Source organism: Portunus trituberculatus, chromosome 31 (assembly GCF_017591435.1).
Source record: "Portunus trituberculatus isolate SZX2019 chromosome 31, ASM1759143v1, whole genome shotgun sequence".
Lineage (NCBI taxonomy): Eukaryota > Metazoa > Arthropoda > Malacostraca > Decapoda > Portunidae > Portunus > Portunus trituberculatus.
Genome location: NC_059285.1, coordinates 20,744,341 through 20,761,382, shown reverse-complemented (window position 1 = coordinate 20,761,382; position 17,042 = coordinate 20,744,341). Strand labels below are relative to the sequence as shown.

The window sequence follows — 17,042 nt, the reverse complement described above, 5'->3', positions numbered from 1 at the left end:
ATATATATATATATATATATATATATATATACATATATAGACAACCCCCGCTTAACGAACGGGTTAAGTTCCTGAAGAAAAAAAAACGTTCGTTAAGCGAACCAATTATTACTAGTTTAACCCCTGACTTGAACTTCCATTGAGAGTAAACAAAGCGAGAGTGCATTACGGTACAGTAAAAGGTTTAATGAAAGTAAAAATTATGAAGTTAAACATTTAAGCAGTTTAATTTAAGACTAAGTCATTATAATGTACACTAATGTATGTATGTAAGTAACTTTATAATCTTGATGATCTTAGATTTATGAAGGGAGGGAGAGTGGAGCGGGAAATACGCTAATTGGCAACCTGTGGAATGTAAACAAAGGACGCATCATTGTACTGCATACAAAACTTATGTACCACATTTCCACAAGGCTTTCCAGTTTATTCATTGCAGAGTCATGAGTTCAGGTGGTTCTTTTAGCTTGCAAGGAAGATATGGTCTTACCAGCCTTCGTAATAGTCTGCTGACTTGAAAATAGTAGAGACAGTAGATGGAGTCAAGCCATGGTGGCGAGCAATGCTATCAGTTTTCTCGCCTCTCTCGTGTCTGTGAATAATATCCAGCTTTACTCCTAGAGTAAGAGACTTCCTGGTCTTTTTAGCAACGCTAGGCGACATTGCACAGCATTTTAGTACCACGTTGAGCGAGAGAAGACGAGCTGCTGCTGACACTGTTATTGTTTTGAACTAGGGGGAGTGAGTGCTGCGCGTTTTGTCCACGAGAGGCGCTGGTGTATTCAAAAGTCTGTCGGCCTGCGTGATACGGGGGGGAGGTTTGTGGTAGTTGTCGTAAAACAGGGGTAGCATGGAGACACCTGAGTCCATTATGAAAGTGTATTTACGGTAGCACAATACACAACAAGTGTAAACCGAGCGAAACGAGAGGCAGGAGGCGTAGCGTGTCAGCCTCAGGCGGCCGCCGAGCGAGAACTGCGGGGAAAGACGTGACGTCAGACAGAAAGGGAGTATGGGAAAAACAAAGGACATGCTATCATATGGTTCGGGCACGTACAACAGTGCGACCCCGCACTGAAGGTGATAATCATAATAAAAAAAAAAAAAAACTATGAAATAAGAGTTCATCTAAAGAAAAAATTGTGAGGTCAACACTGGAATGTTCATTTTTCACAAAAAAACATGGTCATATTAGTAATTGTCATCTGATCACTTTCAAAAATATTACTTCTTTCACTAATTTTCATTACATCACTCATAAGAATATAAAACCTTTTCATTAATTTTCAAATTTTCATATCAATCACAAAAATATTAATTATTTTGATTAATTTTCAAGTTTTCACTTCATTAATTTTTGTTACATGACTCACAAAAATATGAGTTCTGTTTAAAAGGTCTGTAATCATTATCACTAAATAGAATTAATAAGAACATAAAATATGGCACACAGTAAGTTCACACATAGTAAGTTCTTATAGTAAGTTCTCGAGGCATCCCCCGGAAACATTACACAATGGAGAAGTACATATATATATATATATATATATATATATATATATATATATATATATATATATATATATATATATATATATATATATATATATATATATATATATATATATATATATATATATATATATATATATATATATATAGATAGATAGATAGATAGATAGATAGATAGATAGATAGATAGATAGATAGATATCAGCTGCTGATAAATATTTAATCATCATCATGAAAAAAAATATATTATCATGTAAGCATACACTTTATAAAAAAAAAAAAAAAAAAAATTTACATGTAATCATGAGCTTCATCAAGAATATTTTGACATATAATCATCATGGGACATAAAAATCATCATGGTACATAAAAAATAAATCATCATGGTACATAAAAAATAAATCATCATGGTACATGTAAAAAAAATTACACAAATAATTAAATACAAAATGTAAATCACTGTCATTTGAACTACATATGTAGCTAATCATCATACAAAAATTATCTATAAGGAGTTAGCTCTGGAACGCAGATTGTACGAGGACGAAGAAGATAAAGAAGTAAATGAAGACAGAGCTAGACGAGACAGGTGGAAGAGGTAAGGGTGAAGGCATAGCAACACAAATATCACTCTTTTTAAGTCTGTCATCTGAGCAGAAGGATAAAAAAAAATTAATTTATTTCCAGTTAATTTTTCTTGGATCAAAAAGGGACCTGAAAATTTAGTGTTTAATTTTGACTGTCGTTCAGGTGCAGATTTAAATACTACATCATTAATGTCAAAGGAGACAGGAGTAGCTTTTGCATGTTGACGTTGAGTCATTTGAGTACGTGACAACTGGAGAGTACTACGCACTTTATCATGAATAATTTGCATAGCTCGTGCTTGGTTTTGAACATGGTCATCAACAGAATATACTGGTAAACGCGGTTTCTCTAACATGTCAAAGGGGAAACGTTTATCATGTCCAAATACAATAGAATGTGGAGTTTTACCAGTAGATGAATTGATAGTGGCATTTATACAAGCATTCACATGAGGGAGCTAATCTTGCCAAGATTCATGAAATTTACCCACTAAATGTCTCAAAATGGTAAGAATTTTACGATTAGTTCTCTCTACCAATCCATTGGAAGCAGAATGGCGTGTGTGTGTGTGCGTGTGTGATTTTATAAGATTTAAAGCATGCCTAAACATTGTAATTTTGCATACATCATGTGCTTTTATTTTTTATTATATTATTTAGAATTTGATAATGGGTTGTTTGTGTAATAAAAGTTGTTTGGATTGTCTTTTCAGGCTATGAGACATCCCACACCTGTGTTAGTGTTTTGAAGATGATGGGTTCCACTTACAACTCAACAGGAACTCTATTTGTCCCAAGAATAACAGTTTTCCAGATTATGTGGAGCACTGTTTCAAACTAGCCACAAGAAACATTGGTGTTTTTTGAAAAATACAAAGGACCACGCAACACGAACCAACCATCTACTTGGAATGTTTAGACACCAAACTAGACAAGCAGGCCAAGACAGGTTAGATTTGATGATGTATAAACTTTCTTATTAGTTCAACTGATTTGGTATTCAAACTTGTCTTTTCATATCTATCTATCTATCCATCCATCTATCTATCTATCCGTCTATGTATCTGCCTATCTATATATCTATCTATCTATATCTATATCATATATATATATATATATATATATATATATATATATATATATATATATATATATATATATATATATATATATATATATATATATAATATATATATATGTGTGTGTGTGTGTGTGTGTGTGTGTGTGTGATTTCATAAGATTTAAAGCATGCCTAAACATTGTAATTTTCATACATCATGTGCTTTTATTTTTATTATATTATTTAGAATTTGATAATGGGTTGTTTGTGTAATAAAAGCTGTTTGGATTGTCTTTTCAGGCTATGAGACATCCCACACCTGTGTTAGTGTTTTGAAGATGATGGGTTCCACTTACAACTCAATATATATATATATATATATATATATATATATATATATATATATATATATATATATATATATATATTTATCAAGCCGTGTTTGTCTAGGTGTTCCCTAATGTTTTTCGCCATTATTGATTCCATTAGTTTACCCACAACTGAAGTTAAGCTGACAGGCCTGTAATTAGCCGTTAGGGTTTTATCTCCCTTCTTAAATATGGGAACCACATTAGCTTCTCTCCACATTATCGGTACCTCACCTGACTCCAGTGACATCCTAAAAAGTGCCGCTAATGGCTCACTTACGACTTCTTTGCATTCCTTTAGAACCCTTGGATATACTTCATCAGGTCCCGGTGACTTGAATTTCTTAAGTTTATCTATCTCCTGCTCTACCATCGCCTTAGTTATAAAGATATCTGTCAGCCTTTCACTATCCTCTGTCCTAAATACCGCATCGCTATCTGGGTTTTCCTGTGTGTTCTCTTGGGTGAAGACAGTTAAAAAATACTCGTTCATAATTCTACTAATCTCTTCCGCAGAACTAGCCATTTCACCATTTGTTTTCCTTACCGGACCTATTTCTTCTCTGTTTTTCGTCTTATATAATTGAAAAAATCTCTTAGGGTTCGTCTTTGCTTGGTTGGCTACTCTCAAATTATATTCACTTTTAGCTTTCCTCGTTAACCTCTTAACTGTTCTTACTAATTCATTGTATAGTGGCCTTAAAGCTTCATCTCCTGCCTTTAGCCTCGTATATATATTCCTTTTTTACCCTATGCACCGCTTTAATCTGTCTGTCATCCACTTAGGATCGTTGCTTCATGTAGGAACTCGGTATAGCTCTCACTAACCCTCAGCTGACCGAGATTCCTCCCATGTTTTAATCCAGCTTTCCCCTCCACCTCACTCTCTCTCCGTCCCACCCCGACTTCACACCTCTCCCCCTTTCTCTGCTCCTCCCTTCCTTCTACCTGTCTAAATCTGCCTTGCCCCTGCCAAGCGATTTGTATTTCTTAAGTCAGGTACTCTTCTTTTGTTTTGTTTTTTCTAAAAGTTTCATGCCATTTCAATGTATACCTTGCTTCTTTGTGGTCGCTGTTACCTAAATGGCATCCAACCTCCACCTGCGTAACTGCCTCCTCCATGTTTGTCAGAATTAAATCTAGAATATTATTTCCCCGTATGGGTTCTAAAATGACTTGCTTTAAAAGATTATCCTGTATGACCTTAATGAACTCATCTGCTTCCCTTTTACCCACCATCAAGTCCCAATCAATATTCCTATAGTTAAAATCCCCCACCACACATACCTTACTGTACCTGGCTGCTCTATTTATTTCCTCCCATAGGGATGAGTTTATTTGGTCTGAAGCATTTGGTGGTCTGTACACTAAACCCATTACTACTGATTGAGACCCTTCCTTAATATCTACCCATAGAGACTCTGTTTTCCTGTCTGTCTTAATTCTGCTGATTATGCAACATTGCAGTGTTTCCTTGACGTACAAGGCCACTCCTCCCCCTCTTCTGTTTTCCTTGTCCTTATGAAAAAGTGTATAACCATCAATTTTCACCTCCTGATCAAATACTCTCCCTGACATATCTAACCAGGTTTCTGTTAAAGCAATTATATCAAAATTTTCAACACAAGCTACTCAGCAAATCTATTTTATTCAAAATTCTCCTACAATTTGTGTAATACACTTTTAAACTATTCTTCGCATTTACTAAGCTGGTTACTTTTCTAGATTTGACTAATCCTTCCTGCCTATGGATCACCGATGCCCCTTCCCTTTCCTGTCCACCGAAAAAAGGGCTGGAGGGCATTTAACTCATCTTCAAGTGTTCCAGCCAAACCCCGAACACCTTGGCGTGATAAATGCACTCCATCCCTGGCATACAAGGTGCCTTTGCCGTAAAGAGGTCCCAGTTATCGATGAACGCCAATCCATTGCTCCTGCAGTGATCTGCAAGTCTGCAATTTAATGCAATAGCCCTGGACAGCCATTCACTTCCCAGTCCTCTCCTTAGCAAAACACCGCATACCACAAGGGTTGCATCCTTATTTCTAATTTTAGCCAAAGCCTCCTTAAATCTCCTAAACAGCTCCTCACTTCTTACCGCGCTGAGGAAAACAATGGGTTTGGTCCCGTCCGCCAAACACGTGTCCAGCTGAGCACTTACCCTCTCAATTCCTGCCCTTGGTAGGCACACTCTCGTCCTCCTCCTTCTCCTCCTGTCCTTATCACAAAACACCGCGTCCAAATGCCTCACTTGACTGTCACCTATTAGCATTATCTTACCTGCAGGTAGGAACCCCTCTACCCTCCTCACCTCGTCGCTTCCCGCCTCCTCTTTCTCCTCCTCCACTCCCTTCAACACAGCGAAGGAATTTTCCGTTTCCACTCGCTGTGTCGCCCTGAGGACCTTTCTCCTCTTTGCACCTGACACCACTCGCCACTCCTCCTGGTCCTTCGTCTCATTACTTGGTAATGAGACTGCAGGAACCTCCACTCCCTCAGTAGCTGAGTTAACTCGGCAGAACTCGGCCTGCAGGTCAGAGATTCGGCCTCGAAACTCCTCTCGCACCTCCGAGATCCTTCGATGGAACTCAGCCTCCACCTCTGAGACCTTCATAACGAAGGCCTTGAGGATAGGAGAACTAACACAACCAGCCGAAACCGTAGGGAAAGCATGGAAAGCCTTCACTACGTAAAGAAGCCAGCAGATCACACACCACTAACGGAGACTCGTCGCCACTATATCAGAGACACGTCTGACAACTAGGAGGGTTGACCTGAGACTGAGGAAGATTGACCTGAGACTGAGGAAGGTTGACCTGAGCTTTTCGTCATATCAACTCCTCTCCTCTGACTGACTGTCTTCAGCCTCTTTCTCACCACGGAAATGTTCCATCTCTTTCTATCTTTCATCACTATTTTCATGCTAACTGTTCTACTGATCTTTCTAACTGCATGCCTCCCCTCCTCATGCGGCATTGCTGCAAAAAGACTTTCTTTTTCCTCTCATCCCTATTCTGTCCAACTCCCTAATGCAAGAGTTAACCAGTACTCTAAATTATTCATATCTTTCACTGGTAAACTTTGTAGCTCCCTCCCTGCTTCTGCATTTCTGCCTTCCTAAGACTTGTCTTCTTCTAAGAGGGAGGTATCAAGATATGTCCTCCCAAATTTTAGCAAACACTTTTCTCTCTTTTAGAGAACCAGCACATAAGTGGGCCTTTTTTACATGTTTTTTTTTTTTTTGCCCTTGGGTGGGCCTCTCTCCTAGTTAAAAGAAAAATGAAGTAGTAATTGTAGAAGCAATTAATTGTAGAAGTTGTAGTAATAGTAGTAGTAGTAGTAGTAGTAGTAGTAGTAGTAGTAGTAGTAGTAGTAGTAGTAATAATAGTAGGAGTAGTAAAAGTACTAATAGTAAGACTAGTAGTATTAGCAGGAGTATTATTATTATTATTATTATTATTATTATTAGTAGTAGTAGTAGAGGTAGTAGTAGTAGTAATAGTAGTAGTAGTAGTAGTAGTAGTAGTAGTAGTAGTAGTAAGAGTAGTAAGAGTACTAACATTAAGAGTAGTAGTATTAGCAGGAGTAGTAGTAGTACTAGTAGTATTTTTAATAGTAGTACTAGTAGTAGTATTAATATTAGTAGTAATAGTAACAATAGTAGTAGTAGCACAAGCACAAGTACAAGCAGCTGCATCTGCTGTTGCTCCTGCTCTCTCTCTCTCTCTGTTCCTTGGACGACACACACACACACACACACCGCGTAGTGCAGTGGTTGTGAGCACGCTCGACTCACAATCGAGAGGGCCGGGTTCGAGTCCCGGTAAGCGGCGAGGCAAATGGGCAAGCCTCTTAATGTGTGGCCCCTGTTCACCTAGCAGTTAAAAGGTACGGGATGTAACTCGAGGGGTTGTGGCCTCGCTTTCCCGGTGTGTGGAGTGTGTTGTGGTCTCAGTCCTACCCGAAGATCGGTCTATGTGCTCTGAGCTCGCTCCGTAATGGGGAAGACTATCTGGGTGACCAGCAGACGACCGTGGTGAATTACACACACACACACACACACACACACACACACACACACACACACACACTCACACCGCATAGTGTAGTGGTTAGCACGCTCGACTCACAATCGAGAGGGTCCGGGTTCGAGTCCCGGAAAGCGGCGAGGCAAATGGGCAAGCCTCTTAATGTGTGGCCCCTGTTCACCTAGAAGTAAATAGGTACGGGATGTAACTCCAAGGGTTGTGGCCTCGCTTTCCCGGTGTGTGGTGTGTGTGTTGTGGTCTCAGTCCTACCCGAAGATCGGTCTATGTGCTCTGAGCTCGCTCCGTAATGGGGAAGACTGGCTGGGTGACCAACAGGCGACCGCGGTGAATTACACAAGCACGGACACACACACACACACACACACACACACACACACACACACACACAAATCTGCTAAGAGTTATCAAAACCGGAGAGCTCTGTCTGCTGTTGCAGATTTATATAAACAAGATCTATGAAGCGAAAATTGGAGTTTAATGCCAAGAAATATCACATAATGGAACTAGGAAAGATCAAAAGAAGACCGGTAATGAACTATTTGATGGGAGAGGAACAAATAATGAAGACTAAAGAGGAAAAACATCAAGCAAGATATTTGGATTGTCATATGAAATTATCAAAAAAATCATCACAAAAATTATATGCCCAATGGAATATGCAGCAGTGATATGGTCTCTGAGTTGTAAAAAGGATCTAATTGGAAAAGATACACAAGCGTGTTACAATGATAGTGCTGGAATTAAAGGACCTAATATATGAAGAATGACTAAAGGAAATGGGCCTACCAACTTTATAAGTTAGATGAAAACGTGGGGACCTAATAACATTGTACAAGATAGTCAATGGCATTGAAAATATAGACAAGGAAGACGGAAGAAGTCGGAGGGACAAAATAACATGAAAAGAAGATCAGGATGAGGCAGAGTGTGAAGGATATTGGAAAATACAGTTTTCCACACAGAATGGTGGAAAAGTGGAATGCATTGGATAATTAAGTTGTTACAGCCCATGTGTATAACTTTAAGAAAAAAAATAGATAAATGGAGACATGGAAGCAAGACACTATGAGCCCCGATTGAACTCTGTACAATACAACTAGGTATATAAACATACACAAACACACACACATACACACACACACACACACACACACCAGTGTTGCCAACCCCTACAGACTACTTCGCCCTACACAGACACTGAAATTGCCCTACATTTTCCTTCATTGCCCTACGATTCAGGATGAATCATGAAAATATATAATTGAACATAGTACAATGATAAGTTAAAAATGGGCTAGCTTATAATTCTTACCTGTAGCCATACATCTCTAAACTTTTGCTTCCTGGGAGTCTCCTTTTCTTGTTTATCTAGCTCCCCGCGGTACTGTCTTTTCTTTTTGGGCGTAGAAGGGGAATCAGCCATACTATCACTATGTTTTCCTGTTAACACAGTCCTAAATAAAGGGGCTACACATGCATAATGCCGTTAATACAGTCCAGTTCCAAAGAAGACGGCAAGAGAGAGAGAGAGAGAGAGAGAGAGAGAGAGAGAGAGAGAGAGAGAGAGAGATTTGAAACATTTGAAACATTTATTTACAGCCAAGTCATTTTACATACTGGTATATATGAGTATATCAAATCTTTACAGTTAAACCAAGCTAGCCTATATAAAGTAGAACTTTTCAGGCAAGTACCTATCAGAGTATAAATAGATTATACTAACTGGTGGAATAAGAACTATTTTTATAATAATAGTAACTAAAACGTTAGCTACAACGAACGAAATGTTTTTTCCGAAGTGAATTTAAATAATAATAATAATAGTAATAATTAATAATAATAATAATAATAATAATAATAATAATAATAATAATAATAATAATAATAATTAATGGTAATAATAATCATAATGAAAATAAAATGATAACAATAATAATAATAGTAATAATAATAGTGATAGTAATAATAATAATAATAATAATAATAATAATAATAATAATAATAATAATAATAATAATAATAATAATATTATTGATAATAATAGCAATAGTATAGATAATAATAATGTTCATAACAACAAATAATAACTAATATAATCAATAATAACAATAAAAATGATAATGATAATAATAATAATAGTAATAATAATAATAATAATAATAATAATAATAATAATAATAATAATAATAATAATAATAATAATAATGACAATCACAACTAACTGACACAATGTATATTTTACAAATCATCAATAGTAAAATTAGAACAACACTTGGTACATATGATTTAGCAGAACATAAATTAGTAGCTAGACAAGATATGTTTTTTTAGCATTGTTTTAAATGCATTGAGAGATGATGCTTCTTGAATTTTGCGAGGAATAGTATTCCATATAACAGGTCCTAGATAATTAGTTGAATGCTGAAACTTAGAAAGGCGGTGTATTGGTAAAGTAAGATGATCACGGTGGCGCGTACTATAATCATGTGATGGAAGAATGCTATGAATATAATGTTTATTGTTATACATGTGTGTGGCTATAGCAAGCTTTGTTATATCATTAAGTTTTAAAAGTTTGGTCTGTTTGAAAAGAGGGTCAGTGTGTTCAAGGTAGGTGCTGTTAGTTATAATTCTGACAACTTTCTTGAGCTGTAATTTTAAAGGAGTTAGGAATGTAGGGTAAGTAGTGGACCAAATAGGGTTACAGTATGTTAGCAATGTGTGAATGTGAGCAAAGTAGATGGATTTTAGGACATACGGTGGCATAAAATCTCTGATTTGATAAAGTAATGCAATATGTCTCGATATTTTTAGTGTAATATTATCTATATGGTACTTAAAATTTAAAGAGCTATCATAAGTAACACCAAGGAACTTGAATTTATCGATTTTAGTAATTATTCTGTTATTTATTTGTACATTAGGTAAATCCAGCATAGTTTTACCAGTGAATAGCATAAAGTAAGTTTTGTCAGTGTTTATTGTGAGCCTATTGCAAAGGCACCATTGATATAATTTTTTAAGTTCATTGTTAGCACTAAAAACAAGTTGATTCGGATCTGTTCCTATTAGATAAACTGTCATATCATCGGCAAATAAGATGCTTTTAGAGTCAGAAAAAATATCAGAAATATCATTGATGTAGAGGAGAAATAATAGAGGTCCAAGCACACTACCTTGTGGTACACCGAGAGTAATTAAGGTTGAAGATGATTTTGCATAACTAAAGGAAGTGTATTGACGTCTGTTTGTTAAGTAATCTGTAAACCATGAAAAATAGGGCCGCGAATTCCATAGTGGTGCATTTTATTAAGGAGAATTTTATGGTTTATTGTGTCAAATGCCTTAGCAAAATCAATGAATACTGATAAAACAGAAAACTTCTTGTCAATAGCTGTAAATATGTCATTAGAAAATTTATTCAATGCTTTAAAAGTGCTACAATTTTGTCTAAAACCATACTGCGAAGGATTAAGAATATTTTTGTGTTCTAAGTAATTAATTAAATGTTTTTTCATTAATGTCTCAAATATTTTGGAAAATATTGTAAGTTGAGAAATTGGTCTATAATTTTTGGGGTCATCATGAGGGCCAGATTTATAAATGGGAGTAATTTTGCGGTTTTCAACTTGTCAGGGAAAATTCCATTTGTTACAGACTGATTAAAAAGTATTGTTAAAGGGATTGATAAAAGACTAGAGTTACTTTTGATGATGGTAGCCGATATATCATTTATATCAGAGGTTTTGTTTTTAAGAGACTTAATTACTGAATTCATTTCATATGTAGTGATAATGGGAACTACCATGGAATTTGGATAATTTTCTTTGAGGTAATCTAATGGATTTTTATTTGAGTGAGGAAGTTTGCTCTCCAGATCAGGTGCAATTTTAGAAAAATAATTACTGAAGGCATGTGAGATGTCTAAAGGATCACTTAGTACTTTATTATCATATTGCAATGTCTTAATTGTGTCTTTATTTTGAAAGTTACCTTTAGTTCATTTATTGCTTGCCAAATTTTCTTCGTATTATTTTTAAAGTTTATGAAGATTTGGCGATAATAGTTAGTTTTGGCAGATCGAACAACTTGAGTGAGCTGATTTCTGTACTGTTTAAAAATATGATGTGAAACTATTCCTAATTTATACATTTTAAATAATTTACATTTATGTTTGATTGAGTTAAGTATTCCACTAGATAACCATGCATTATGAAGTCTTTTAGCTGTTATAAATTTGGTTTTGATAGGAAAGCATTTATTGTAACATTCATTAACTATATTGTGGAAAAGGTTAAAATTTTCATTTGTATTTGGCAGGACAAGTAGTTCTTCCCAGTTTATGCCTTCTAATTCACTTGTAAATTTGTTATTATTATTGGCATTGATAACTCTGTATGTTATTTTATGTTTAGTATTTGGAAAGGGTTCAATGTTGATATTTATGAATATAGGAAGGTGATCTGATATTGAAAAGTGAATGATACCTGATAGAGAGCGAGGTAGGAAATTAGTCCAGATGTGATCTAACAGTGAAGGTTGGCCAAGGGCAGGACTATCAGGAAATCTTGTAGGTCTGGATATATGAGGGAAAAAATTAAGTGATTGTAAGGAATTCAGAAACAAATTGGTAGGGAGGTGAGATGAGTGTTCTAGTAAGTTAATGTTGAAGTCACCTATAATGATTGATTTATTATGTCTGAATATGTCGTTATTTAATAACTCATTCATGATGTTAGTAAATTCATTGACAGCTATGTGTTTGCTGTTGGGCCTGTAAATTACTGAAATGATATATTTAGTGTTCCCTAATTCTAGCTTAGAAGTGCAGATTTCAATGTTTTCATTAATGAAAGAATATTGCATTAGTGGTTCTGCTTTCATATGATTTTTAGTAAAAACAGTGATCCCTCCGTGTTCTCTGACAGTCCTCGTTAAGTGGAATGACTCATAACCCTCCAAACAATAAAGGTGTTTAGTGTTTTGCTGTAGCCATGTTTCTGTAACTGCAATGACTTCAGGTGGTTTAGGTAAACAATTTAGAAAAGACTTTAGTATATCAAAGTTTTTCTGTAAAGATCTAATGTTAATATGTATAACACTGATGTAGTTGTTAGCTAATGGGTTTAAAGCTGAAGTGTATTCTTCAAAGTTGTAATACTTAGATAAACAGTTGATGTCTTGATGTCCTGCAATTTTTTTAATTTGACTTAATTCTAGATTGAAAGTGTTAGTTGTGTTATTAATGAGATTATCATCATATAATGACTTATATAAATTTTCCATAAAGTAATACTAAAGAACAAACAAACAAACAAGCAAATAATAGAAAAAAGATAGAACAACAAAGCATATATGGCTCCTAAGGTATGCCAAAGAAAATAAGTAGATGGGCTCATGAATCAGATGGAATAATTGCCATCTTAAGAGGCAAATCAAATGATGTGATCATTGTAGTATTAGGGACATAATCAATATCAACAGTTATAAATAGTAGTAGTGATAGTGGTGGCAGTAGTTATAGTAGTAGTAGTAGTAGTAGTAGTAGTAGTAGTAGTAGTAGTAGTAGCAGTAGTAGTAGTAGTAAGAGGATTAGTAGTATAAGGAACAGTAGTAGTAGTAGTAAGAGGATTAGTAGTGTAAGGAACAGTAGTAGTAGTCGTGCAAGTTAATGTATTAACAATATTAGCTATAGTAATTATAGTAGTAGTTGTAGTAGCAGCAGTAATAGCGGTAGTAGTGGTGTTAACAGTATAATGTAGTAATAATAACGGTAGCGGTAGTAGCAGTAGCAGTAGTAGTAGTGGTATTAATAGCAATGGTGGTAGTAGTATTAGTGATAGTAGTAGTAGTAGTAGTAGTAGTAGTAGTAGTAGTAGTAGTTGCAGCAGCAATAGTATTATTGATGTTATTAATAGTAGCAGTAGTAATTTTAGTAGTAAAAGTAGGAGAAACCATTCAACATAAACAAGCAGTTATATTAATTTACTTTCACATCTAAGTGGTTGTTACTCCTTTCAGTGCTGGGTACTTATCTAGAAACTCTGTAAGTGCTGCTTCAGTAGTGATGACATGTTTTTGGTTAGAAATTCGAAGCTTCACATAAATCCTACCATCCTGTGTATAGCACTGTTGAAAGATTTGCCTATGTTGTTTTCTTATATCCCATACTTTTTTAAATAGTAACCGGCGTTTGGGTGTCAAGCTTTCATTGATATATAAGTTTGGCTTAACTGTTACACATGCACTCATTATGTCATATTTCTGTTGTCTACTGTGCAGTTTAACAATGATTGGTCTTATGGAGTTTTGGGTATTCCTTGAGCCAAGCCTATGTGCTACATTTATGTCTTTATTTTCAATATTTATGTGGAGGTTATCTTTAATTGTTCTTATTGTTTTTTCTGTGGTGTTTTCATTTTGCTCCTCCACTGGCAAGTTTGGCCCACTAATAATGAGAGTATCCCGTCTTTCATACAGATTCACTTCTTCAATTTCATTTTCTAATTCTGCAATTTTGTTTTCAAGTTGAACAATGTGATTTTGCATCTTTTCTATTGTCTGGTCTTTCTGATTAATTAGGAACTGCAGAGAGAGAGAGAGAGAGAGAGAGAGAGAGAGAGAGAGAGAGAGAGAGATTAAAATGAGTTTTCCCTCACTTGAATTTCTTGGATAAAAAAAGGTTAGTAAATTAATACTGTAGGCAGAAGAAATAAAAGAAAATCTTCACCGGTGCGGCGTTTACTTATGCGAGCTTCTACAAATAAGCAGGAAAGGGACTGGCGAGGTGCTCCGGGTGAACTGAGCTCTCCCGCACTTCTCCCCTCCCACGCCAGTTCATGCACCGTATCAGAAACAGTATGAAACATTCAAATGGTATAAATAAAAAAAATAAAAAAACAAGCATTCAAAGACAAGGAGCAAAATGATATAATGACTTTTACATCGTTCGCCACACTCCCCCCTGATCTCTAATCACAATATATACACACCCTAGCTCTTGTCTCTCTTGTGGAGAGTCTAATTTGTTCACGGGGCTCCTCTTCCTCGGCCTCGTGCTCAGACTCGTCTCCTGTGGGACCAGGAGCAGTCGATGACGTGCAGTCGTCCTCCGGCATCAAGTTATACAGGTACACTGCCTCAGACACTGAGCAGCCCTTCCTCGCTGCGATGACTTTGACAGTGCGGTGACACCTTTCAACGATGCCGTTACCCGATGGTATATAGGCACACCTGAAGCGGATGCCCACATCCCACGCCCTGGCAAATCTTGAAAACATTTTGCTGCGGAAGGTGGTGTCATTATCTGTTAGCAACTCTTCTGGTGCTCCCCGCTCGAAGAAAACTGCCTCCAGCTGTTTAATAATGTTCGCACTTGTCTGAAGATTCAAGGGACGCCAGATACAGAAGCGTGATGGCCCACAGTCTATGAGAGTTAGATAACTCTTTCCACCGTAATGCGTTACGTCCATTCCGACCCTCTTCCAGGTCTCCACGCTCAGATTTCCTTTCCGCCACTTCACAGGTGCGGGGTCGAAGGAATGGCACGCACGGCAGCTCTTAACAACCGACTGCACCTGCCGTCTGGTAACCGCAGAGTTGACACGTTTTAAGAAGTAAAGTGTGCGTCGCACACCAGGGTGCCCCATGGAGTCGCGTACTCTTTTAACCATGCCGTCGATGTTCTCGCTGCCCGTGGACACACACATGGCCACGGGAATGGCAGCTGTTTTTAGCCATCGTTGCGGCACGCGAGTGAGGGCATCTGCCATGTTGCTCTCCGATGGTACCAAGGACACTTGTACCTGCAGCCCGCATTCATCAACCAAAGACGTCACTAAGCCAATCCGCCGTCGAATGAGCATTTCGCTGGCTGCCTTTGTCCTCAACCTGCTCTTTCCCGAAAGACTGTCCGAAATCCATTGGTGAACCGTGACAGAGTCAGTCATCAGCTCCACTTCCTTTATCTTCCAGGCCAAAACAAGATTGAGTCCCTTCACAGCAGCGTCCATCTCTGCCATGTTGATGTGTGTAGAATCATCCTTCCGGAGCCAGCTGCCGTCTTCTATGATGCAGCCGTCACTTTCTATCACAACACCAAGGGCCAAGGAGCTGGCGTCTACCCACACCCTGGCTTTGCTTCCCGTCACGTCCAATCTTCCTCAAACTGGGTAATTTTTTCTGACTTCACTTGCTGTCTCCTCAAGAACCATTCGTATATGGTCATCGCTGACCACCTCGTCCCAACTTGATGTAAGATTGTTAATTTTCCGTTTGATGAACGCAACTGCGACTCTTAACCATCCGCAGACTGGAAAGTGACCGAGAAGCCTGCCGCAGTAAGAAAAGATGGACCGACGCGTCAGCTCTCTTGGCACACTACCCACCTCGTTATCGCGCCTCCAGTGAAGACCACCTCCTTCACCCCACACTCTCAGGCCTAACACTCTCGCACCATTAGCAACACGCTCTGGCGATTTGCTCATTAACCCGTAACAAGCTAGGTGTTGTTGCACTCGTTCGGCCGTAACTATGTTCTCATTCACCAGAATGTCAACTATGTAGGCCGAGGTTCCTTCCCTTACAACAGAGTCCTGTGACAACACACACTTCAGTACAGCTTTCATTATGAGTGGCGCAACGTTCAGACCAAAGCCTAAGCGAGTCAGACAATACATGCGCTTCTTGAACACAATGGTCTGGTACAGCCACAGAGAGCGGTGTATGCGAATCTGTAGGTATGCTTTTTCAAAGTCAATTACTGACACATTAACACCTTTTTGATGCCACTCTCTGAGCTTATCCGCACGCACGTCAGCTTCGGCGGTAAAAGCATCAACTCTGGTGTTAAGCTCTCGAAAATCTAACACTGGTCTGACTTTTCCTTTATTATGCTAAATCACTGCCATCAAAGGGATCAGCCCCTTCACTGGCCCATGTTCTTCCTCTTCATACAGCACTAACCACCCATCAGCGATCCACTTTTCTAGTTCGTTTTCGTACATCTCTCTGGCACCAAGCACTCCTCTACTTGGTTTCTAAGAGCACCGGGTTCATCGTCCTGTGACCACTTCCATGTGGCTGTCCACGAGTTTGTTGCAGTATCGTAAGTTGCACTGAAATCTTGTTCATCAACACCAATCGCTGCGACGCCAGCTACGCATGCGATTACATCCTTTTTTCCAAACCTCACACGTCGTTCCTTGTCCACAGTGGCCCTGCCCATTGCAACTATTCCGTTCATTCCGAGAGTGAACGGGAATCCAAGGGGTGTAGTTTCCATAACAAGGACATCCACGTTGACAGCTTCACTATTGTTCAAGTGAAGATTCACGATGCCCATGCCCTTGCAAAAGTACTCCTTACCACTCACTGTAAGGATACTAACGGCCTCATGCTTCCAGGAACTGCAGCAGGACACGTGAGGGATACATCGTGAGCACCCAGTGTCCGCCAAAGCAGTTGT

The 17,042-nt window shown here is 37.8% G+C and overlaps 1 pseudogene; it reads right to left on the bottom strand.

Annotated features, from left to right (window-relative positions):
- Nucleotides 1-13,994: 13,994 nt before the first annotated feature.
- The window catches only part of LOC123511095, a 3,818-nt pseudogene continuing 770 nt past the window's right edge, over nucleotides 13,995-17,042 (bottom strand).